Genomic DNA, 25,111 nt, shown 5'->3' with positions numbered 1-25,111 from the left:
CCAACATGGTGAAACCCCGTCTCTACTGAAAATACAAAAAAAATTAGCTGGACATGGTGGGCAGGCGCCTGTAATCCCAGCTACTTGGGAGGCTGAGGCAGGGGAATTCCTTGAACCAGGGAGGTGGAGGTTGCAGTGAGCTGAGATCACGCCACTGCACTCCAGCCTGGGTGACAGAGCGAGACTCTGTTTCAAAAAAAAAAAAAAATATATGTATGTATATATACACACATACACACCACACACACACACACACACACACACACACACACACACGACCATTCTAAGTATTTTATATATATTAAATCATTTATTCACAACTCCGAGATATATGCTATTTATACTAGGGGACAGAGAACACAACTATTAAGTGGTAGGAGGGGATTTGAACTCTGTCATTTCTGCTCTGAATCTTGAACCATCTTCAGTAGAATCTAAGCCAGGAGTTGGTAAACTATGGCCTGCGTGATTTGTGGATATGCATGCTATGTAGTCATACAGGGACCCACCCTGAGAAAGGCCCTGTGCTTGGTTTGGTGCTCTGCTGTTACTATTTTGAAATTCTGAATAACTTTTAAACAAGAGGCTCCATTGTTTTTTTTGTCAATAGTCCCTGCAAATTATATCATCATTTCTACATGTGTGCTAAGTTTTTACATTTTAAAGTTTTAAAAAAAATTTCATGACACATGAAAATTATATAAAATTTCAGTGTGTGTAAATAAAGTTTTATTGGAATATAGCCATGCTTATTTATTTACATATTGTTTATGGTTGTGTTTTTTGCTACAACGGCAGAGTTGAGTAGTTGGAACAGGGACTGTAGGGCCTGCAAAACTTAAAATAGTTACTCCTTTTTTTTTTTTTTTGAGACGGAGTCTTACTTTGTTGTCTGGACTGGAGTGCAGTGGTGCGATTGCGGCTCACTGCAACCTCCACCTCCCAGGTTCAAGCGATTTTCGTGCCTCAACCTCCCAAGTAGCTGGGATTACAGGCGCCTGCCATCACACCCGGCTAATTTTGGTAATTTTAGTAGAGATGAGGTTTCATCATGTTGGCCAGGCTGGTCTGGAACTCCTGACCTTAGATGATCCGCCTGCCTCGGCCTCCCAAAGTGCTGGGATTACAGGCATGAGCCACCATGCCCAGCCGAAATACTTGTACAATGAACAGATCCAAGAAAGGATTGTACACTGAACATCTGTCTAGCCTTCATCTGGAGTTACTGGTTGTTACTATTTTGGCACATTTGCTTTATGTGTGTCTCTATCTCTTTATCTTACATGCATGTATAATAGGTATATAAAATACATCTCACATGTACTTTTTTTTTTCTGAATCATTTGAAAGTTTGACCTGCAGCTCGTAAAAATAAGGACATTCTCCTACATAACCACATTTATAACACTAAAAATAATTTCATGTTGAAATGTTCCCATTTGTGCCTGTTATGTCCTTTATGACTAATTTTACTAGTTTTATTCCTTTGAATCAGTATTCCATCAAGGTTCATGGAGTGGGTTGCTTTTTCATTACATTTAGCCAGCTGTACATTCCTGTTTCTTTTAATTCATCATATCATTGGAATGATTTAAAAATCATGAAAAATTTGGATTATGGTGGAGCCTAGGAGAAGTCTCAGTCGTATCTGAGGCCTTGGATTTGAAGAAGGGCCAAATCATGCAAGATATTTTATGTCATGTTAAGGATTTTGGAGGCTCATCATAGAAAACATAGTGAGAAGCTCTTAAAGAGATGTGACATGTTCAGATTTGCATAGTACATATGACATTGACTTTTAACCTGGGCAACATGGCAAGACTTTGTCTCTACAGAAAATTACAAAAAAAAATTAGCCAGGTGTAGTAGTGCATGCCTGTAGTTCTGTAGCTACTGGGGAGGCTGAGGCAAGAGAATCACTTTTGAGGCTGCAGTGAGCTATGATCGACGCACACTGCACTCTAGCCTGGGCAACAGAGCAAGACTCCATCTCTAAATAAAAAAGAAAACAAAATGGACTTTTCAGGCAAAATATTTTAGCATGTCACAATATGGAACAAAAAGATACAACCTTGAGGAAAACTAAGTGTAAAAATACTTTCAGAGACAGTAAGGGAGAGTCAATCATGAAATGAGAGTGAGACATTAAGGATTTTTTGTTATTATTATGTGTGATAATGATAAAGAGTCTCTGTTAAAAAATCTTATCTGTTAAGGATCAATAAAATAATACAGCATCTAGGATTTGCTTTAAAATACATCAGTTAAAAAAAGGGACAGGACTATATGAAGCAGGAATGGCAAAGTTCTGATCATTGACACTAGGTAATGGGTACAAGGGAGTACATTATACACTTCTCTGTTTTTGTGTCTGATTCATTTCATAAGAGGTTAAAAAACATAACCTCTGATACCTCATTTTTTTTCGATACACAAAAAATGAACTGGAAGGTTAACTTGTATGTGAAAGTTGTCTGGTATCCAAAACTTCCATTTTGGATATAACAGAATAGCAGAAATGTTCTTTATATAATAGTGTCAAGATGTATATAACAGAGGAACTTGTTTCTAAATATTTGGTTAGGAAAAGAATTCATAGCAAGAATAACTTACTACATATTTCTGAATCTCTTGAAAAGAACATATTTTAAGGTATTTAGAAATAATCTTTCCAGGTGAAGTATGAAAGGAAATTAAAACAAAAATCTTGCTTTTACAGTATTCATTTAAAAACTCAAATCTTTTAGGTATGGAAGAAAACTAACTGTGACAACAGAAAACTTCTGTACAAATTACAAAACTGTTTAATTCAAACCACCACTCACAATTGTACAGCAACTATTGTAGAGGAGATTTCTTGCTCATCAATCAGCTATTGTGTAAGCAGTATGTAATCTTTCCTATGACTACAGCACTAATGCATTACTAGTACTGCTTTCCTATGATTCCAACAAATACAAACAATGGCATCTCTTTTGGTTTGAACCCAGCAGCTGTATCCTGGCGACAGGTGCTAGTGGTGATCATTGAGGTAAAAGTAAGACACTGTTATGAAGGTAGAGTTTGATCCTAAGAAAGATAACGGATGACTTTGTGTCAAGACCTTTGCCTTCTATATTACGAATGTTTTCATTTGGTTTATTTTAATGTTTATTTCATCATTTGAGAAGTCAAATAGGCGATGCACATCAGAATCACCTGAGGAGCTTCTTCCAAAATGCCTTTGTTTGGACTCTGCCCCAGACCTACTGAATGAGAACTTCTAGAGGTGAATAGGACTCAGGCATAGATACTTTCAAAATGCTGTCTAGGTGATTCTGATGTGAACCTTTAAGGACCACTGTTCTAAAGGTCTCAGAATTATCAGGCTGAATTACATATAATTCATTATATATAAACAGATAATAATAAAGCAGAGTGATTTTTAGTCCTTTCCTCTGTTTAACCTAATGGTTAAAAAGGCAAGGCATAGTTTTCCATTGGCTGTCTATAACCCTATTCCTTATTCTATCACTATAGAACAAGTAAATCATTCAAAATTGCAATAGGGCCGGGTGCGGCGGCTCACGCCTGTAATCCCAGCACTTTGGAAGGCTGAGACAGGTGGATCACTTGAGGTCAGGAGTTGGAGACCAGCCTGGCCAACATGGTGAAACCCTGTCTCTACTAAAAATACAAAAAATTAGCTGGGCATGGTGGCTCGTGCCCGTAATCCCTTCTACTTGGGAGGCTGAGGCGGGAGAATCACTTGAACCTGGGAGCTGGAGGTTGCAGTGAGCTGAGATGGCGCCACTGCACTCCAGCCCAGACAGAGCAAGACTCCATCTCAAAAACAAAAGCAAAATTGCAGGCCAGGCGCAATGGCTCACGCCTGTAATTCCAGCACTTTGGGAGGCCAAGGCGGGTGAATCACGAGGTCAGGAGATCGAGACCATTTAACACGGTGAAACCCCATCTCTACTAAAAATACAAAAAATTAGCCGGGTGCGGTGGCACGTGCCTGTAGTCCCAGCTACTTGGGAGGCTGAGGCAGGAGAATGGCGTGAACTTGGGAGGCGGAGCTTGCAGTGAGCCGAGATTGCGCCACTGCACTCCAGCCTGGGAGACAGAGTGAGACTCCGTCTCAAAAAAACCAAAACAAAACAGAACAAGAAAAAGATATAATGAAAATGAATAAAATAATTCAAAAAGACCTCCAAGCGTGTGTATACATTAAATAAAGTTAGGAACTTTATACCAGTAAGCAGATAGGAAATAAGTAGAGGTGAAATTCCATTTATATTAATAACAAAAACTATAAATAGAAATGAAATTAACATAAAATGTATAGGACTTCATAATTTATAAAACAACTATAAAACTTGACAGAAAGGGGGAAATATGAGTAAGGAATCATATCTGTTACATGAAGACTCGACATTGCAAAAGTATAAATTCTTTCTAATGTATAAATATAAATGCAATGTCAATCAGCATTTTAAAGTTTATATAAAAGAACAAACATGCAAGACTAGCCAAGATTTTGAAAAATAAGAGCAATGAGGACAATGTCCCATATCAAACTTTAAAATGTATTGTTGAAGTATAGAGATTGATCCTAGAACAGACAGATGAACAGAAGTTTTAAAAATCCAAAGACAGACTCCAATGTATGTAAGACTTTAGAGAATGGTGAAGGTGTTATTTAAAATCAAGGGGAAAAGGATAGTTACTAGATAATAATGAGAGACAACTGGCTGTTTGGGTAGGTTACATACATTTCCCTAGAATAAATTTTAGATGGAGTAATGCTTTAGATGTTAAAATTGAAGCTGTGAATGTAGTATTGGAAAATATACATGAAAATGTATGCTAGCTTGGGACCAGGACAGTCTTTCTAAGCATGACACCAAAGACAAATGCCTTGAAATAGATTTTACTATATAAAAATATTACCCCTCCCCCTGGCTGGTCTGAAGGTAGTCAGTGATCTCAGTTGATTGTTCAGTCAGTTACAGATTGATGTCCTTGTTCTGCTCCTTCCCCTCTTCTCACTACTGCATTTAACTAAAAGAAAAAATTTCTTCTCCCCCAGTAAGTGAAAGATAGGAAAATATTTGAAAAAATGTGAAATAACTTTCAAATCCTATGTATTTGGAGAGCACGGAAAAATGTCCTGCAATTCCAGTTGAATGAAATGTTGCATATAGGCCGATCTACCCAGACAGAAAGTCGATTAATGGTTGCCTAGGGCTGGGCGCAGGGAAAGAGGTAATGGGAAGTGACTGCTAATGGGTATGGGATTTCTTTTTGGGATGGTGAAATGTTCTAAAATTAGACTGGGGTGATGGGTGCACAACTCTGAGTATATTAAAAACTATTGAATTGTACACTTCAAATGGGTATGGTATTTGAATTTTGTCTCGATAAGGCAGCTAAACATTTTTTTATGCTGATACTACCTCAGTAGAAAATGGGCTAATATCATAAAAAAAGGAAATTGAAGCAAAGAGAAATAGAATAGAAAACAATACAGTCTATTGCAAGCATCTCCATGTTATTATATAGTGTCTCAATATTTTTGAATAGCCCCATATATAATATTTAGGGTGTGGTACTCACTACAAAACACTTGTGTAGGACAGTGTTTTTATCTGGACTTATTGTTTATCTCTTTAATAGTTTAGCAACTATTATAAACAATCTTGAAGCTGCGTTTTAAGGCAGACTGAGCAAGGACCTGAAACAAGTTAATGGCAAATTGATAGAGCAGTTACTTGGCCTGGGTGCGGTGGCTCATGCCTGTAATCCCAGCACTTGGGGACGCCGTGATGGGAGGATTGCTTGAGGCCAGGTGTTTGAGACCAGACTGGGCAACATAGCCTGACCTGTTTCTACAAAAATTGAAAAGTTAGCTGGGTGTGGAGGCGTGTGTCTGTAGTCCCAGCTACCTGAGAGGCTGAAGCATGAGGTTGGAGAATTACTTGAGCCTTGGAGTTTGAGGCTGCAGTGAGCTGTGATGGTACCACCGCACCCCTGCCCTGGCAAGAACAACAAAACAGCAGTTTCTTCCTTTTTGAAGGAAATTCTACCTTTTAATCCTTTGAGCTAGGTTTTGCAGCTTTAATGGTGAGCAAGACTCCCGTCTCTGCCCTCATGTAGCTTGTCATATTGGGATTATTGAAAAGCAGATGGACACTTAAATTACAGTGTAAGTGATATAATTTAAGTGAATCCTGGGAACTGTGGGAGAGGATGAGAAGGACCTCTGTCTTGCATAGGAAAGGAAAGCTTCTTAAGGTAAGGAATATTTAAATTGACAGGTGAAAGACGAATTTGGAATTACCAAGGTGAAGTACAGTTTAAGAAGAGAAGAGGGCTTCTGGCAGAGAGAACTGTTAAGTCCAAAGGCCCAAATGCAGGAAAAGTATAGGATGTGGAAGACGGAGGCGTTTTAAATAAGGGTCAGATCATGGGCCTTTTGAGTCACATTAAGGACTGTAACCTGAGGATAGTGGAGTGCCATGAAAAATGTTAAGTAGTAGGTGATACTATCTTTTTTTTTTTTGAGACAGGATCTCACTCTGTCACCCAGGCTGGGGTGTGATTGTGGCTCACTGCAACCTTGAACTCCAAGACTCAAGTGATCCTCCCACCTTAGCCTCCTCAATAGCTGGGACTACAGGTGCATACCGCCATGCCTGGCTAATTTTTAAAATTTTTTGTAGAGATGGAGTTTCTGTATGTTGCCCAGGCTGGCCTTGAACTCCTGGGCTCAGGCAGTCCTCCTACCTTGGCCTCCCAAAGTGCTAGGATTACAGGTGTGAGCCACTGTACCCAGCTGTTGACAGTTTCTTGATCATATTTATGCTTCTTAAAGAACATGATACTTGCAGTGTGTCGATGTCATTAACTTCATTGGGGCAAGAGAGTCCTTTAGAAGGTGGTTGCTATAATCCAGGTGAGAAGAAATGATGGTCCGCTTTTGGTAGTTAGTGGAGATAAGAGTGAGATAGCATCAAGGTATTTAGGAGGTAGAATGATAATAGGACATTGTGATTGCTTGGATATGGGGCATGAGGAAGAAGGAATTCAGGATGATGTCTAGATTTATGTCTTGAGCAACTGTGAATGGTGTTGCTGCTCACAGAGAGAACAACAGATTTTTGGAGAATTTGATGCCCGTTTTTGAGTTATGCATGGTACATTCAGGTAGAGATGTTCATTAGGCATTCTGAAAGCTCTGAGAGGTCTAGGTTGGAGATAAAGATTTGAGGCCAGGTGTGGTGGCTCATGCCTGTAATGTCAGCACTTTGGGAGGCTAAGGCGGGAGGATTGCTCGAGGCCAGGAGTTCACAACCAGCTAGGGCAACAATGGGAGACCCACTCACTGCAAAAAGTAAAAAAAAAAAAAAAATTAGCCAGGCATTGTGATGCCCAGCTGTAGTCCCAGCTACTCAGGAGGCCGAGGCAGGATTGCTTGAGCACAGGAGTTGAGGCTGCAGTGAGTCATTATTGTGTCACTGTATTTCAGCATGGGTGACAGAGACCCTGTCTCTTAAAAAAAAAAAAAAAAGACTTGAGATCTTGATATTTATGGTCTTGAAGGCAAATTGGTTTTACAAGTGAGGATAATTTCTTTTACATTTTAAGATAGATACATATTAAACTTAAGTTGAAAGAGCTGCTCTTTTGTTGGACGTGTTCTTCTAGTGTTGTGAGATTCAACCAAATTGACACATTCCTTTAGTTATTTGCAAAGTTTTTGTGCTATTTGGAAATTCATTATAAGAAAATACTTCATTGCAGTTATCCATTCTCTTCCGGATATTTATTTCCTATTTTTCTTTGTGAAAAATGAACACTGTGTTCATAGTGTTAATATGACATTTCCATGTATCTTTGTGCACATGTGAGAGCTAGGGAGTGAACTACCAAGTTGAAGGGTAAGTGCCAAATGCTTTCTAAAGGTGTTATATCAGTATACACTCCTACAAGCTATATAGGAGATGGTGTATGTTTCATATCCTCTCCTGTGTTTTGTATGGCCAGATTTAAAAACTTTTGCTAATCTGATGGATGTGAAATGATATTTCGTGATTTTAAATTTGTGTTTCTTAACCGCTGGTGATGTTGAGGACTTTTTTTTTTTTTTTTTTTGACGGTGTCTTGCTCTGTCACCAGGCCAGAGTGCAATGGCGCAATCTTGGCTCACTGCAGCCTCCGCCTCCTGGGTTCAAGCGATTCTCCTGCCTCAGCCTCCCAAGTAGCTGGGACTACAGGCATGTGCCACCATGCCGGCTAACTTTTTGTATTTTTAGTAGAGACAGGGTTTCACCGTGTTAGCCAGGGTGGTCTCGAACTCCTGACCTCATGATCCACCCGCCTCGGCCTCCCAAAGTGCTGGGATTACAGGCGTGAGCCACCACGCCCATCTGACATTGAGCATCTTTTCATGTTAATTGTTCATTCATATTTCCTCTTCTATAAGTTGCCTATTTATATTTTCTTCTTATTTTTCTATTGGCCTGTTTGTCCATTTCTTTTTGATTTGTAGAATTTGTAGATAGTCTAATCCTTTGTTAATAAAAATCACACCTCCCAATCTGTGGGTTGTATTCACCTTTTTAGCATTTTTTTCATCCTAAAATTTCACCTTCTATGACTTGAAATTTTAAAAAATTTACTGACTCATAAAAATACATTTATCATTTTGCATATATATTTTATTTTTTCTAAATAAAGTTTTTATCTTTTGCACATACAAAAATTTATCAAATCAATGGTATGCAATAAAGTCATATATCTGAAAATATTTAAAAATAAATGATACAAATGTCAGTAAGTGGTTTATCTGGTATCTCTTTAATAAAAAGAACTTACCTTTTTTGGCTGAAGACAATATTTACTTTTTTAAAAAATGGACTTGGCTGGGCATGGTGGCTCAGGCCTGTAATCCCAGCACTTTGGGAGGCCGAGGCCAGCAAATCACGAGGTCAACAGATCGAGACCAGCCTGGCCAACATGGTGAAATCCCGTCTCTACTAAAAATACAAAAATTAGCTGGGCATGGTGGTGCACACCCGTAGTCCCAGTTACTCGGGAGGCTGAGGCAGGAGAATCTCTTGAACCTGGGAGGTGGAGGTTGCAGTGAGCCACTGCACCACTGCACTCCAGCCTGGCAACAGAGCAAGACTCCATCTCAAAAAAAAAAAAAAAAAGACTTTTTTAGAGCTGCTTTAGTTTCACAGCAAAATTGAGCAGAAAGTACAGAGAATTATTATATTCTCTGCTCTGACACATAGAACCTTCCCCACTATCAATATCCTGTACCAGAATGATACATTTGTTACAAGCATTGAGCCTACATTGACACATTATTATCACCCAAAGTCCATGGTTTCCATTAACGTTCATTCTTGATGTTTAGATAAATGTATAATGACATGTAGCTACCATTATAGGATCATGCAGAATAGTTTCACTGCCTTAAAATTCTCTGGGCTTTACTGATTCATCCCTCCCTTTACCCCAACTCCCAGCAGCTACTGATATTTTTACTGTCTCCATAGTTTTTGTCTTTTTTTAGAATGTCATGTTGTTGAAATATAGTGTATAGCTTTTACAGATTGGCGTCTTTTACTTAGTACAGGTTAAGTATCCTTTATCTGAAATGCTTGGGAGCACAGGTGTTTTGGGTTTCAGATTTTTTTGATTCTGGAATATTTGGATTATACTGGTTAAGCATCTCTAATCCATGAATTCAAAATCTGAAATACTCTAGTGATCATTTTCTTTGAGTGTCATGTGGTTGCTCAAAAAGTCTCAGATTTTGTAGCATTTTGTGTTTTCTATTTTTGATTTAGGGATGCTCAACCTGTAATGTAAGGTTTCTCCATTTCTTTTTAGTGCTGAACGATAACTCTGTTGTCTGGATGTACACACCTTATCCATTCACCTAGTGAAAGACATCTTGGTTGCTTCCAAAGCTGGTGTAACATCCCTGTACAGGTTTTTGCGTGGATATGTTTTCAGCTTATTTGGTGAATACCAAGGAGAGTGATTGCTGGATAGTATGGCAAGAATGTATTTCGTAGGCTGGGTATGGCAGCTCATACCTATAATCCCAGCACTTTGGGAGGCTGAGGCAGGAGGATCACGTTAACTCAGGAGTTCGAGACCATCCTGCACAACATAGTAAGAGCCCGTCTCTTTAGAAAATAAAAAGTATGTATTTCTTTTTTAAAGAAACTGCTTAACTGTCTTCCAAAATGGCTGTACAATTTTTCTTTCCCATCAGCAAAGAATGAGCGTTCCTTTTGCTGAACATCCTCACCAGCATTTGGTGTTGTCCATGTTCTAGATTTTGATCGTTCTAATAGGTGTGTAGTGGTTTCTCCTTGTTTAATCTGCAATTCTCTAATGACATATTATGTGGAGTATCTTTTCACCTATTTATTTGCCATCTGTGTTTCTCCTCCTCTTTTCTTTCTTTCTTTCTTTTTCTTTTTTTAAAGAGACAGGGTCTCATTCTGTTGCCCAGGCTGCAGTGTAGTGATACAGTCATAGCTCATTGCAGCCTCAAACTCCTGGGCTCAAGTTATCTTCTTGCCTCAGCTTCCAGAGTAGCTGGTACTACAGGCGTGCACCATCACGCCTGGTTTGTCTGTGTATTTTCTTTACTAAGGTGTCTGCTTAGGTCTTTTGCCCAGTGGGTTTCTTTGTTTGTTTTTATTTTGAGAGACAGAGAGCCTCACTCTGTTGCCCAGGCTGGAGTGCAGTGGTGCGATCTTGGCTCACTGTAGCCTCCGCCTCCTGGGTTCAAGCGATTCTCCGTGCCTCAGCCTCCTGAGTACCTGGGATTGCAGGTTGCACCACCACACCCGCCTAATTTTTTGTATTTTTCGTAGAGACAGGGTTTCGCAATGTTGGACAGGCTGGTCCCAAACTCCTGACCTCAAGTAATATGCCCGCCTCAGCCTCTCAAAGTGCTGTGATTATAGTCATGAGCCATCGTGTCCGGCCCCCTTTTGCTCGGTTTTTATTTGGGTTGTATGTTTTATTGTTGAGTATTAAGAGTTCTTTGTATATTTTGGGTAACAGTTCTTTATCAGAAATACACATATAATTTTTTTTTGGTAAATACTTTCAGTCTGTGGCTTCTCATTGCCTTAAGCAATATTTACTTTAAAATAAATGTGAGACAGTTTTGTCTGTTGACTATACTTTTCTAATGAACTGATGAATGTTGTGACATAAGAAATTAGACTGTGGTGTACCTCAACCAAAGAAAATACGGCAATAGCAATACAATTTTAAATAAGCAAAGACTTTCAACCAAAACTACTTACAAAAGGAACAAAGTTTAAATGCCTTAAGGTCTAAATTTAACTGTGGAATATGACAAAAATCACATTAACTGTTCAACCATGAATTTTTAATTTTTCTTAAATATTTAAAATGGAATCTTCTGTTACTCTGTGTCCTCTTATCCTGCTTTTCTTAAAAGCACTTGTAATACCTTACATGTATACATATTTCATATCTGTTTACTAATTGTGTTTCCTTCACTTAGATGCCGTGAGAGCAGGGGCTTGTTTTACCGCTCGCTGTTTCCTAAGTCTCTAGTACAGTGCGTGACATCCAGTAAGTGCTCAAGGAATTTTTTATGAGGAAACAAAAAACACGACTTATACTCTACTATTTAAGTTATTTTTTAAATTACTACTTATTTCAAAGGCAGTTGTTATGGTTTTAATTTGTTATCTTCAAGATTGATTTTACAAAGACTTCTTGTAGCTCAAAAGGGCTTAAAATCTCTCCTTATTACTAACTACTGCTTCAAATTTCACATTTCATAATCTTATTTTTTATTTTATTTTTTGAGGTAGAGTCTTGCTCTGTCGCCCAGGCTGGAGTGCAGTGCGCCATCTCAGCTCATTGCAACCTCCGCCTCCCGGGTTCAAGCGCTTCTCCTGCCTCAGCCTCCTGAGTAGCTGGGACTACAGGCACCTGCTGCCACACCCAGCCGATTTTTGTATTTTTATTTTATTTTATTTAACTTTTGTTTTTTTTTAATAGTAGAGATGGGGTTTCACCATGTTGGCCAGGCTGGTCTCGAACTCCTGACCTCATGATCTGCCCACCTCGGCCTCTGAAAGTGCTGGGATTACAGGTGTGAGTTATCACACCCTGCTCACATTTGATAATCTGAGCAACAAATTATACTACCTAATAGAGTATAGTATAAGCCAATTCTTCTTATTTATTTATTTTTTGCAATTTACTCATGTAACAAGCCAATTCTTTTTTTTTTTTTTTTTTTTTTGAGACAGGGTCTCACTCTGTGACCCAGGCTGGTCTTGAACTGGAACTCCTGGCTTCAAGCAATCCTGCTTTCTTGGCTTCCCAAAGTGCTGGGATCATAGGCATGAGCCACTGCACCCAGCCCCCAATTCTTATTTTTAGCCAAGTGTAGATTCTTAAGCATTTTGCTGGCAGGTCTGTGTGGTAAGTGATGATGTAATCCTTTACCATTATCAAGACCCAGCTTAAAAACAATTTGTTTTTGACATTCATTGTGAGTTTTTTTTTTTTTTTCCTTACTACTAAATAGAGACAGGGTCTTGCTTTGTTGTCCAGGCTAGTCTCAAACTCCTGCCTTCAAGAGATCTTCCTGCCTTGACCTCCCAAAGTGCTGGGATTACAGGCATGAGCCACCACTCCTGGCCTTACAGTGTGAGTTTTAATGCTGCATATTTATTTTATTTTGTTAATTATCTGTAAGTCTCTCCATGGTTTGATCTAGAAATTTATTCGTCTGGAATTGGCCTGTACTAGGAATATGCCAGTTAGAGGAAAAATATTGTAGATTACCAAGGAAATAGCTAAATAAAATGTGTGCCTTTTGATGTGAAAATTGTTTTAATGTATTTTTTCTTCCAATTTAAAAAATTGTGTTTAAATACACATAAAACTTACCGTCTTGACCATTTTTTAAGTATACAGCTCAGTGGTATTAAGTACATTCATATTAGGTAAAAGGATGCGTATTCTCTTATATGCACACGTCATGTTGTGCTTATCCATTTTTCTGTTGGTGGACACTTGAATTGCTTCCACGTTTTATCTGTTGTGAATAATGCGGCTGTGAACATGGGTATACAGATATTTCTTCGGTACTCAGTTTTCAGGTTTTTTGAGTATATACTCAGAAGTGGAATAGCTAGATCACATGGTAATTGTTTTAATTTTTTGAAGTGTTGCCATAGTACTTTCCACAATAGTGGTACCATTTTACATTCCCACCAACAGTGCAGAAGGGATCCAGTGACTCCACGTCCTCATTGACACTTGTTATGTTTTTTTTTAGTAGCCATCCTAATGGGTGTGAGATGGCTTCTTAGTCTGTTCCTGCATCGATGGCAGAATAGCACTGACTAGATAATTTATAAATAATACACATTTATTTCTCACAGTTCTGGAGCTGGGAAGTCCAAGATAAAGATGCCAGCAGATTAGTGTCTGGTGAGGGCCAGCTATCTCTGCTTTCAAGATGGCACCTTGTTGATGTGTCCTCAATGGCAGAAGGTGGAAGGGCAAAAAAGGGACCATTAGGACCCTTTCTTCAGCCTCTTTTATAAGAGCACTAATCCATTCATGAAGGCGGAGCCCTCATGTCTTCATCACTTCCCCAAAGGCCCCACCTCTTCATACTGTGACAATGGAGATCAAGTTTCAACATGAATTTTGGAGAGACACAAACATTCAAACCATAGCAGGTAGTATCTTGTAGTTTTGATTTGTGTTTCCTTAATGATTAGTGATGTTGACCTTCTTTTCATGTGCTGATTGGCCATTCGTATATCGTCTGTGGAGAAACGTCTGTTCAGATCCTTTGCCCATTCTTGTATCATGTTGTTTGTGTCTTTGTTGTTGAGTTTTAGGAGTTCTCTGTGTAATCTGGATATTAATCCCTTACCAGATGATTTGCAAGTATTTTCTCCCATTCTGTGGATGGATTTTTTACTCTGTGTCTTTTGATACACAAAATTTTTCAGTTTTATGAAGTGCAGTTTGTCTGTTGTCTTTTGTTGCCTGTGCTTTTGGTATCATATCCAAGAAATTACCAAATTCAGTGTCATAAAGCTTTTAACCTACGTTTTCTTCTAAGAGTTTTATAGTTTTAGATGTTAACATTTCAGTCATGGATCTCTTTTGAGTTAATTTTTGTATGTGGTGTTAGGTAAGGGTCTTCATTCTTTTGCATGTGGATATCCAGTTTTACAGGCACCATTTGTTGAAAGGACTGACTTTTCCCCATTGCATTGTAGTGACACTCTTGACAAAAATCATTTGAATATATATATGAGGGTTAATTCTGGACTGTGTTCTATTCTGGAGGTCTATATGGCTGTCTTTATGACAGTATTCGTCTGTTTGATTACTGTGGCTTTGTGGTAAGTTTTGAAATCAGAAAGTGTGAATCCTCCAGTTTTGCTGCTTTTCATTTTCAGGATTGTTTTGGCTATCCATTGTCCCTTGAGATTTCATATGAATTTTAGGATAGGTTTTTCTATTTCTGTTTTTTTTTTTTTTTTTTTTTTTTGAGATGGAGTCTCACTTACTCTGTTACCCAGGCTGGAGTGCAGTGGTGCAATCTTGGTTCACTGCAACATCTGCCTCCCAAGTTCAAGCAATTCTCTTGCCTCAGCCTCCCGAGTAGCTGGGATTATAGGCGCCTGCCACCACACCCAGCTAATTTTTGTATTTTTTGTAAAGATGGGGTTTCACCATGTTGGCCAGGCTGGTCGTGAACTCCTGACCTCAAGTGATCCTCCCACCTCAGCCTCCCAGGGTGCTGAGATTACAGGCGTGAGCCACTGTGCCCAGCCAGGTTTTTCTGTTTCTACAAAAAACATCATTGTGATTTTGACAAGAATTGCATTAAATCTGTAGAAGGCTTTGGGTAATTGACATCTTAACAATATTAAGTCTTCCAATTCATTAACATGGGATATGTTTCCATTTGTTTATTTCTTTTGTACTTTTTTTTTTCCCCCAGGAATGCCTTATAGTTTCTATTGTACAAGCCTTTCAACTTGTTGGTTAAGTGATTTTCTAAGTGTTTTGACTATTTTGATGCTATTATAAATGGCATTGTTTTCTTAATTTCCTTTTCAGATTGTACATTCTTAATGTGTATAGAAATGCAACTGATTTTTGTATGTTGACTATATCCTGCTACTTTGAGGAATTCATTTATTCTAACAGGTTCCTTTGTGGAATCTTTAGGGTTTTCTACATACAAAATAAGGTCATATTGTCTGTAAACAGAAATACTTTTACTTCTTCCTTTTCAATTTGATTCCTGTTTTTTTTTTTTCTTTTTCTTGCCTAGTGACTCTGACTGGGACTTCCAGTGCTATGTTGAATAGAAGTGTTGAAAGCAGCATCCTTGCCTTGTTTCTAATCTTATAGGGAAAGCTTTCAGTAGAGTATGATGTTCACTGTGGTTTTTTGGTATATGGCTTTTATTATGTTGAAGTAGTTTCCTTTTATTCCTTTTTGTTAAGTGTTTTTATCATGAAAAAAAGAATTTTGTCAGTATGATTTTTCTGCATCAATGGAGATGATCATGGATTTTTTTCCCTTCATTCTGTTTATGTGGTATAGTACATTGTTTTTTCTTCATATGTTGAATTATTCTTGCATTCCAGGAATAAATTCTACTAGGTCATGGTGTATAATCCTTTTACTATGCTGTAGAATTCAGTTTGCTAGTCTTTTGTTGAGAATTTTTGCATCAGTGTTCATAAGGGATAATGTTCCATAGTTTTCTTTTCCAGTAGTGTCTGGCTTTGGTATCAGGGTAATGCTGGCATCATAAAATGAGTTTGGAAGTTTTCCTCCTCTTCACTTTTTTGGAAAAGTCTGAGAATGATTGGTGTAAGTTCATCTTTAAATGCTTGGTAGAATTTGCCAGTGAAGCCATTAGGTCTAGGACTTAATTTTTTTTTCTTTTTTTGAGACAGGATCTCACTCTGTCACCCAGGCTGGAGTCCAGTGGCATAATCTCTGCTCACTGCAACTTCTGCTTTTCGGGCTCAAGTGATTTTTGTGCCTCAGCCTCCCGTGTAGCTGTGACTATAGGTGTGAGCCACCAATGCCCAGCTAATTTTTGTACCTCCTGTAGAGACAGGGTTTCGCCGTGTTGCCCAGACTGGTCTGGAACTTCTGAGCTGAAAGCAGTCCGCCTGCCTTGGGCTCCCAAAGTGCTGGGATTACAGGCATGAGCCACTATGCCTGGCCTGTTTTGGAGATTTTCGATGACAGATTCAATCTTTTTACTAGTTATAAGTCTATTCAGATTTTCTCTTTCTTTATGAGAAAAGACTAAAGTCTTGATAAGTTGTGTTTCTAGGAATTTTGCATTTCACCTAGCTTGTCCAATTTGTTGGCATATACTTGCTCATAGTACTCTCTTATAATCTTACTTCTCTGGAATTGGTAATAATGTCCCCATTTTCACTTCTGATTTTAGTAATTTGAGTCTTCTTTTTAAAAAAAATTCTGTAGAGCTAAAGGTTTGTCATTTTGTTGGTATTTCAAAGAACGAGTTTTTGGTTTCATTGACTTTTGTTTGTCGTTTTTCTATTTTCTGTTTCTTTTATATTTGCTGTAATCTTTCTTTCCACCTGCTAGCTTTGGTTTTGGTTTGGTCTTCTCTTTCTAGTTCCTTAAGTCATAAAGTTAGGTTATTGATCTCTGAGATCTATCTTTCTTTTTTCTTTTGAGACGGAGTCTTACTCTGTTGCCCAGGCAGGAGTGCAGTGGCATCATCTCATCTCACTGCAATGTCTACCTTCAGGCTCAAGTGATCCAGCCTCCCAAGTAGCTGGGGCTATAGGCATGCACCACCATGCCCAGCTAATTTTTGTATTTTTTGTAGAGATTGGGTTTTGTCATGTTGCCCAGGCTTGTCTCAAACTTCTGAGCTTAAGTGATCCGCTTGCCTTGGCTCCTCAAAGTGTTGGGACTACAGGTGTGAGCCACTGTGCCCAGGACTTTCTTGTTTTTTAATGTGAGCATTTATAACTATATTTTTAATGTATTTTTTTCCTTTTTTTAATTTAAAAAATAACTCAAACTTTTTTTTGTGAAGATGGAGGCTTGCTATGTTGCCCAGGCTGGTCTCAAACTCTTGGGCTCAAACAATCCTCCCACCTCAGTTTCCCAAAGTGCTGGGATTATAGACATGGAGCTACCACCCGTGGCTTTTTTTTTTTTTAAACTAAAAATGTTCTTTCTATAAGTTTAGTTTCAAAATTTTATTTCCATTCACTAATAAGAATTATTTAACTGCATTTTGTTATATTGCATGTACAGATATTTAAATTTTTATGAAGTGAAAATGTCCTTTTTTTGCCTGTCTGCCTTCCTTCCTCTCTCTCTCTCTCTCTCATAGGATCCTTTTATAAGGTGGGTCATTAAAGACATATTTAAATATGTTACATGACAAGATTTAAGCTATAGGACAGATAATATTTAAGCATTTAAGCCAATCTATCTGTCTGCAAAAATTTTGGTAGTTTACATTTCTTTCTCCTTGAATTCTGTCAGACACAACATATTTTGAACTTGTAGCGTGTCTTAGTTTATACTTCCTTGGAAGTGTATACTTAGGAGTTTTATGAAGGTAAGTACATGACTAACTGTCAAAGCTGTCAGCCGACTTACTCAAATCCAATCAATGTAAAGTGGTAAAATCTAGGGCCAAGAATAAAGGCATATGAAATATTTACTCAAAATACAAACTATCTGGAACAAAAGGGGAACTGAGTGATCAAACCTGTAGCTTAGAAGAAAGAAAAGAAGGCTCACCCCTGTAAACTCAATACTTTGGGAGGTCAGGGTGGGAGGATCACTTGAGGCCGGGATTTTTAGATCTCTCAATCTGGTGTCTTGGGATGAATAGTTTTCTGTTATTTAGATGGTAATATTAGGTACCACCAGGAATGTGCAACTATGATGCTGTAGAAATCAACAGGTGTTTTAATGAGTATCCACTGTATCTGTAGTCCTTTCCTAGCCATGGTAAAGCAGTGGATTATATCTAGTGATAAACTATGGAATATAAATAAATGCCCAGCCTGAGTACACATGACTGAAGTTTTACAGTCTATCACTTAAATTACACAATCTCCTTTAGACTATGAGGATATTTATAAGAGGGTGAGGACTTATTGATAGAAAATAAATTTTGAAGTATAAAGATTCTTGACTCTTGATTCTTGATGTGATTGCATTAAGGTTAATGTAGCTAGATTGATTATTCAAGCAGAGGTAACCCAGTTTTCCAGTTATGTTTATTGCTGAAAGACAAGACTGCTAAATTTGTAGGACAGAATGTATAATCCACCTGATATGGTTTGGATCTGTGTCCCCGCCCAAATCTCATGTTAAACTGTAATCCCCATTGCTGGAGGTAAGCCTGGTGTGGGGGTGATTGGATCATGGGGGCAGTTTCTCATGAATGGTTTACCATCATGCTCTTGGTGCTGTTCTTGTGATGGAGTTCTCACAAGATCTGTTTGTTTAAGAATGTGTAACTCCTCCCCCTGCCCCTGGCTCCTGCTCTGGCCATGTAAGACGCATTTGCTTCCCCTTTGCCTTCTGCCGTGATTTGGTTTCCTGAGGCCTTCCCGAAGCCACTATCACGCTTCCTATACAGCCTGCAGAACCATGAGCCAATTAAACCTCTTTTCTTTATAAATTACCCAGTCTCAGATACTTTTTTTTTTTTTGAGATGGAGTCTCGCTCTGTTGCCTAGGCTGGAGTGCAGTGGTGCAATCTCGGCTCACTGCAACCTCCGCCTCCCGGGTTCAGGCAATTCTCCTGCCTCAGCCTCCTGAGTAGCTGGGATTACAGGTGTGCACCACCACACCCAGCTAATTTTTGTATTTTTAATAGAGATGGGGTTTCACCACGTTGATCAGGCTGGTCTCGAACTCCTGACCTCGTGATCTGCCCACCTCGGCCTCCCAAAGTGCTGGGATTACCGGCGTGAGCCACTGTACCAGGCCTCAGGTGTTTCTTTATAGCAATGAAAGAATAGACCAATACATCATCCTTAACAGTTAATGAAATTAATTGGAAGTGATTGGGCTTGTATATGTGTTCCTTTAATTTTGAGAGTTCATCAGCAAAGGGTAACAGTAACCATAGCCATACAAAATGAACCATAGAGTTGGATTGCAATCAATCCTAATTTTATAGAAAGACAAGAAAGCACAGATCTCGATCTGTCCGTACCTTGTCTCATGGAGAGTGAGAGCTAGATTAGCAGTCCTTGTATTTGTAGGAGTTAGACTGTGTTTAAGCAGCAATAGGCTGGTTGCGGTGGCTCATGCCTATAATCCCAGCGCTTTGGGAGGCTGGGGTGGGCGGATCACTTGAGATCAGGAGTTTGAGACCAGCCTGGACAACATGGTGAAAGCTGTCTCTACTAAAAGTAGACAAAAAAGTAGCCGGGTGTTGTGGTGCTCATCTGTAATCCCAGCTACTCAGGAGGCTGAGGCAGGAGAATCGCTTGAACCTGGGAAGCAGAGGTTGCAGTGAGTTGAGATTGCGCCATTGCACTCCAGCCTGGGCGACAGAGCAAGACTCTGTCTCCAAAAAAAAAAAGAAAAAATTATATATTATAATTATATAATTAAATTATATTTATATTATATAAATACGTATGTGTATATATAAATAGATGTGTGTATATATATAAATACATATGTGCGTGTGTGTATATATATATATATGTGTGTGTATATATATAAATATATATGTGTGTGTGTATATATGGCAATATAACTTTTGCCTCAGCCTTCTGAGAAAGAAAGTGAAGATTTCTTTTTCATCCAATGAATTACCTTTAGCTTCGCGGAATGGGTTGAGAATGGAAAGGGGAGGCAGGGAATCTGGTTACTTACCTTTCTTCCTGAATGTTACAACTCATTTTCAGGGTATCTAGTTGGGAACATTTTTATTCTCATGTGCTGCCTATAATTCAATAATTTTATGTTTCTGGGATATTTAAAAATATTTTATCTCTTCCTTAGAAGCACATTTTTGGTTCATCAAAAATATCAGGCCAGAAGTGTTTTTCAACGTTTCTAAAATTGTTTTCAGCCATTTTAACTTGACTTAAACCTGATGTTAATTCTTAGTCCTCTTGTTTGACCTGTCGGCAGCTTTTGACATACTTGATTACTCCTTCTTCCTTGATAACACTTTTTTCACTTCCCTTCTCTATGACACCCTCTTGGTTTTCTTCTTATTTTATGTGTGTATGTATGTATGTTGCATAGGCTGGTCTTGAACTCCTGGGCTCAAGTGATTCTTGTGCCTCAGCCTTCCAAAGAGCTGGGATTATAGGAATGAGCCACCGTGCGGGGCCTGGTTTTCTTCTTATGTCATCAGTTGCTGCTTCTCAGATTCTTTTCCTCATTCCTTTTGTTCTTCTGACCTTTAATGTCAAAATGCCCCAAAGCTTAAGTCATCTCTATCTTTACTTTTTATTTTAATAATGTCCAGTCTAATGGCTGCTGATACTATCTATGTGCTCTTGATTACTAAACTTATACCTCCAACTCAGACTTCTCTCCTAAACTCTAGACTCAGGTGCATCCACCTATTTGAAGTCATCACTTGTATATCTAGTAAATATTTTGGAGTCAAATCCAAAACTGAACTCTAGATCTTCTTTCCCTAAATCTGTTCTGCCTGTAGTCTTGCCCATCTCAGTTGATTGTAACTATTTTTCTTTTTGCTCCAGCCTGAAACTTTGAAATTATACTTGATTACACATTTACCTGTATCTGGCGTACGCATGCATATGCTTGCATGTCACATCTAATTCATCAAGAAATCCTCTTGGTTCTACATACAAAATATATCCAGAATCTTAGCATTTCTCAGCACTGATTGGTGCTTACCTTGAGCCATCTTCATCTTTCATCTGGATGACTGCTGTAGCCTCCTTACTAGTCTCTTTGCTTCTTCCTCTTTTGTTTCTTTGCAGTCGTCTCCACATAGCAGCCAGAATGAGTCTTGACAAAATACTTCACAGCATGGTTCTTCTCTGGTGCAGACCTTTCAGTGGTTACCTGGTATAGCTGCTGTTATCATTGCTATGGGCCTACAAGGTTCTGAATGTGATGGGACTCTCCATTAGTATTCTGACTTCTTCCGCAGCTCTCTCCCTTTCTGGTTCTGTTTCGGCCGTACAGGCCTCCTTGCTATTGAACGTTCCAGGAATGTTGCATTGGTGGCTTTTTCTGCCTGTTAACACCCTTGTCTGCATGGTTCACTGTGTTACTTCAGGTCTTTGGTCAAATGTCACTTTCTCAGTGAGGACTATTTTGATCAATTTTAAATAGTAAAATTGTAGCCGTCCCTCTCTCCCCTTATTTCATTTTCCTTTTTCCCATAGTACTTACCACCTTATCGCATACCATCCAGTTGACTTACTGATGATGTTTACTGTTTATAGCTTGTCTTCCCCTTCAGAATGTAAGCTCTAGGATGGTAAGGATCATTGTTTATTTTGTTCTTATATTCCAAGCAATAGACATTTGCTGCCGTTTGTTGTTAAAGAAAAGGGAAATTTCTTCATTTGCCAGAATTTTTCTAGGAATGGTGTTTTTTAAAAAACAAATTTTAAGTTGCTGCTCTTAAACTTTTCCCTGCTTCTGATTAGTATAACTTGTTTGATTCTTTTCTTTGAGTGTCCAAGGATCCTGTCTGTCATAAATTGTATGTGTTGAAGAAATCATGATAATGTAATTTTGTGCTCGTGGTAGAGCGAATACCTCCTTAGCTCCTGTCAAATTTCTGTCAAGGCCTGTTTTAGAAGTCCAAATCTGTATTATTCTAGAAGAGTATTATAAAAATTTTCCTTTTCTGTCAACTTAAAAAATTATACGTATAATAATGGTTACATATAGGTAAATAGGTGCGACCTTGTATGCCAAAAGAGGACTTTTTCCTTTTTTCATTATAACTTTAGTTTTAAGGTTTATGCAATTGTTTGTAGTTCTTTATTCTTTTATTTTTTTCTGGAGACTTTTATAGTAGCATTTATATTAGGCTGGAGAGGGCACAGCAGATTGGAATAACAACAAGGCTGGAGCAAGAGGGAATTGGAAAGTTACACATAAATACATGTATACTGCGATACAGGTAGATAACCATTTTGAGTGACCCCAGGCCGCAAATAACATAGTTGTTTTAAATGCTCCATTCATCACCCATTCAACAAATATTTACCTGGTAACTAGCTGAACTAGAGATAGCTAAATGAATCATAGTGTCTGCTTTTGAGGCCCTCAGTCTAGACATAATGACCAATAATTTAATTATCATTAGTAAATTGAATGTCAGGCGCTCTGTTTGAAGTGTGCAGAGTGCTCGGTGGAAGTGGTGGTGGTGGGGTGCTCATTCTGCTAAGGAGTAGAAGGTGCTTCAGTGTTCGAAGTTTACCATCCCAGGTGGTTTATGGTGTGAAGATTGTCTTTAAAACCCTGAGCCTGTTTATTAGGCTCTTAAATTTGTATTCAGCTTCCTCTTTACAGATCTTGTCAAATTTCTGGGGCTTAATGGAGATGAAATACTGTGTAAAACGGTTTTTTAAACACAGCTGCTTTACTGTCATCTAATAGTTCTGTCATTTAGCAGTTTACTAAGTTTTCTCCCCATTCAAGATTCTGTGATTCTGGGGTTGTTGCTTATGTACTCAAAGCTTTTCTCTTTGTATTTCACGTCACTGTTCTGTAGTCTTCTCTCTTTGTTTTGGATACAGAGTTCACTCTGTCTCCCAAGCTGGAGCGCAGTGGCACAATCTCAACTCACTGCAACCTCCGCCTCCTGGGTTCAAGTGATCCTCCTGCCTCAGCAACCGGCGTAGCTGGGATTGCAGGCGTGCACCACCACGCCTGGCTAATTTTTTTGTATTTTCAGTACAGACAGGGTTTCACTGCATTGGTCAGACTGGTCTCAAACTCCTGACCTCAAGAGATCCACCCACCTTGGCCTCCCAAAATGCTGGGATTACAGGCCTGAGCCACTGCGCCCAGCCTAGTCTTCTCTTAATATACACATGTGATATCATGCATGTGAAGGTGGCATGTAGATTATAAAACATAGGAAGGTGTAACGCAGAATAACTTTTATTATGTATTAATAAGATGCTTGGTTGTTTATGGAGGAGTCTGGGAAAGTTATAGATGTGATTGTTGAGCAGCCTGTGATATGTCGTGGAGAGAACCCTGCAAGGCTGAGTATTTGGTTCCCTACCTGCTGTGATTTGCAGGATATTCTGTGCCTCCAGTACCACTTCCAATTCCTGAAAAGGATAATGGGGAACAGCCATAAAAGCAGGAATATGGCAGGTTTCTGATTATAATGTAGTTAATTAATTAGTTAATTACAGAGACGGAGTCTTGATATGCTGCTGGGACTGGTCTGAAACTCCTGGGCTCACGCTGTCCTCCTGCTTTGGCCTCCCAAACTATTGCCAGTATTACAGGCATGAGCCACCTCGCCTGGCCTCTGATTGTAATTTTTGACAGTTTTGTCTGGACCTGTCCCTAAATATCCTTGTCATCTTGCTTCCTTCTCTCATTGAGGGTCTGCTTATATCCCATCTTTGAAATACTTGGTTGTCTTTTCATTATTATCAGCCACAATGTTCTTTCTTCATGGAAATCTCCTCTGCCCCTTTTATGAATCATGAAGTTTACAATGCTGTCTTCTCCTTAGATGTATTGCCTGTGACACTCTACTAATAACAACAAACTTTAACTGCTTTGGTTGAAAATTTGATTTTAACCCTTTAAGCAGTGATAACTTAATTTTCCTGTCATGTTGAAGCCTACTACAATGATAAGAATTCTTGGAAATGGAATGATTTTGTAGAAAGTCAACTTTAAAAAGAAGAGGTTTTTTTTTTTTTTAGGGAAAAAGAATAACTTCATATCTGATCACACTCAAAACATTACTAGTATTTCCTTGGATTAGTATTCTGTCAATAATGATTATTTGCCACTACACATGTTAAAAATGACTGTATATAGCTACTATCTTTATGCAGAGCAAATTTGGAAGTGACTATTGAAATCATATACCTGTTAATATGAGAAGCTGAAGCCCCAGGAACAGAAGATTCTATAGACCTCTCCTCCCACCTCAAATTCTCCATGTAGGATGATTATCTGGAATATATATATATATACACACACACACACACACACACACACACACATATATACACACACACATATATATATATATATATATATATATATACACATACGTATTTTTTTTTTGTTTTTTTTTTTTGAGACGGACTGTCATTCTTGTTGCCCAGGCTGGAGTGCAATGGTGCGATCTCGGCTCACCACAACCTTCGGCTCCCAGGTTCAAGCGATTCTCCTGCCTCAGCCCCCCGAGTAGCTGGGATTACAGGCATGCGCCACCATACCCGGCTAATTTTGTATTTTTAGTAGAGACAGGGTTTCATCATGTTGGTCAGGCTGCTCTCGAACTCCCAACCTCAGGTGATCCTCCCATCTCGGCCTCCCAGAGTGCTGGGATTACAGGCATGAGCCACTGCACCCGGTCCTATTATCTGGATAATATTTTAAGTTCTTCCTTTTTTTTAATTTTTTTATTTTTTAAATCATGAGCTGGGATTTAAAGGGGTTGTTGATATCTGAGTTATGACTTAAGAGTGTGATATTCATTCACCAGAGCCATACTATTTGCATCTCAACCTTGTGCTGTGATTTGGTTGCTTTTTCAATTATACTCCTCCATGGCCCCTGATGGTTTTTATTTTGGATACTGTGTATTGATGGGGGAAAATTTGAGGGGAAAAGGGTTATAGATTTTTTTTTTTAGCTACTTTTTTTAAAAAAAATTTTTTTTTCCCCCACTGGGAAGTGGCAGAGTAATGTTTACAATCTGTAAAACAGAAATATAATGGGGCTTGCTTAGAAAGATGCAAACGTAGATGGAAAACAAAATTTTTTTTCTGGCCAAGTGTTATGGCTCACGCCTGTAATCCTAGTACTTTGG

General features: G+C 38.7%; 1 protein-coding gene across 50 annotated transcripts in view; it reads left to right on the top strand.

Annotated features, from left to right (window-relative positions):
- Positions 1-25,111, top strand: part of ACAP2 (ArfGAP with coiled-coil, ankyrin repeat and PH domains 2) — a 168,792-nt gene that overhangs the window by 20,554 nt on the left and 123,127 nt on the right. For 8 of the 50 annotated variants that reach the window (XR_010155409.1, XR_010155411.1, XM_063806446.1 and 5 more), the window contains exon 2: positions 11,555-11,625. The exons of 32 other annotated variants lie outside the window; for them this stretch is intronic. The gene's annotated coding sequence lies outside the window, so the exon portion shown is untranslated. Of the gene's footprint in view, positions 1-11,554; positions 11,626-12,621; positions 12,718-13,457; positions 13,761-25,111 lie in introns of those variants that run through there. 10 more of the 50 variants (XM_063806445.1, XM_063806438.1, XM_063806434.1 and 7 more) reach the window with 4 other exon arrangements.

Source organism: Pan troglodytes, chromosome 2, assembly GCF_028858775.2.
Source record: "Pan troglodytes isolate AG18354 chromosome 2, NHGRI_mPanTro3-v2.0_pri, whole genome shotgun sequence".
Classification (NCBI taxonomy): Eukaryota; Metazoa; Chordata; class Mammalia; order Primates; family Hominidae; genus Pan; species Pan troglodytes.
This window is presented reverse-complemented; position numbering and strand designations above follow the sequence as displayed.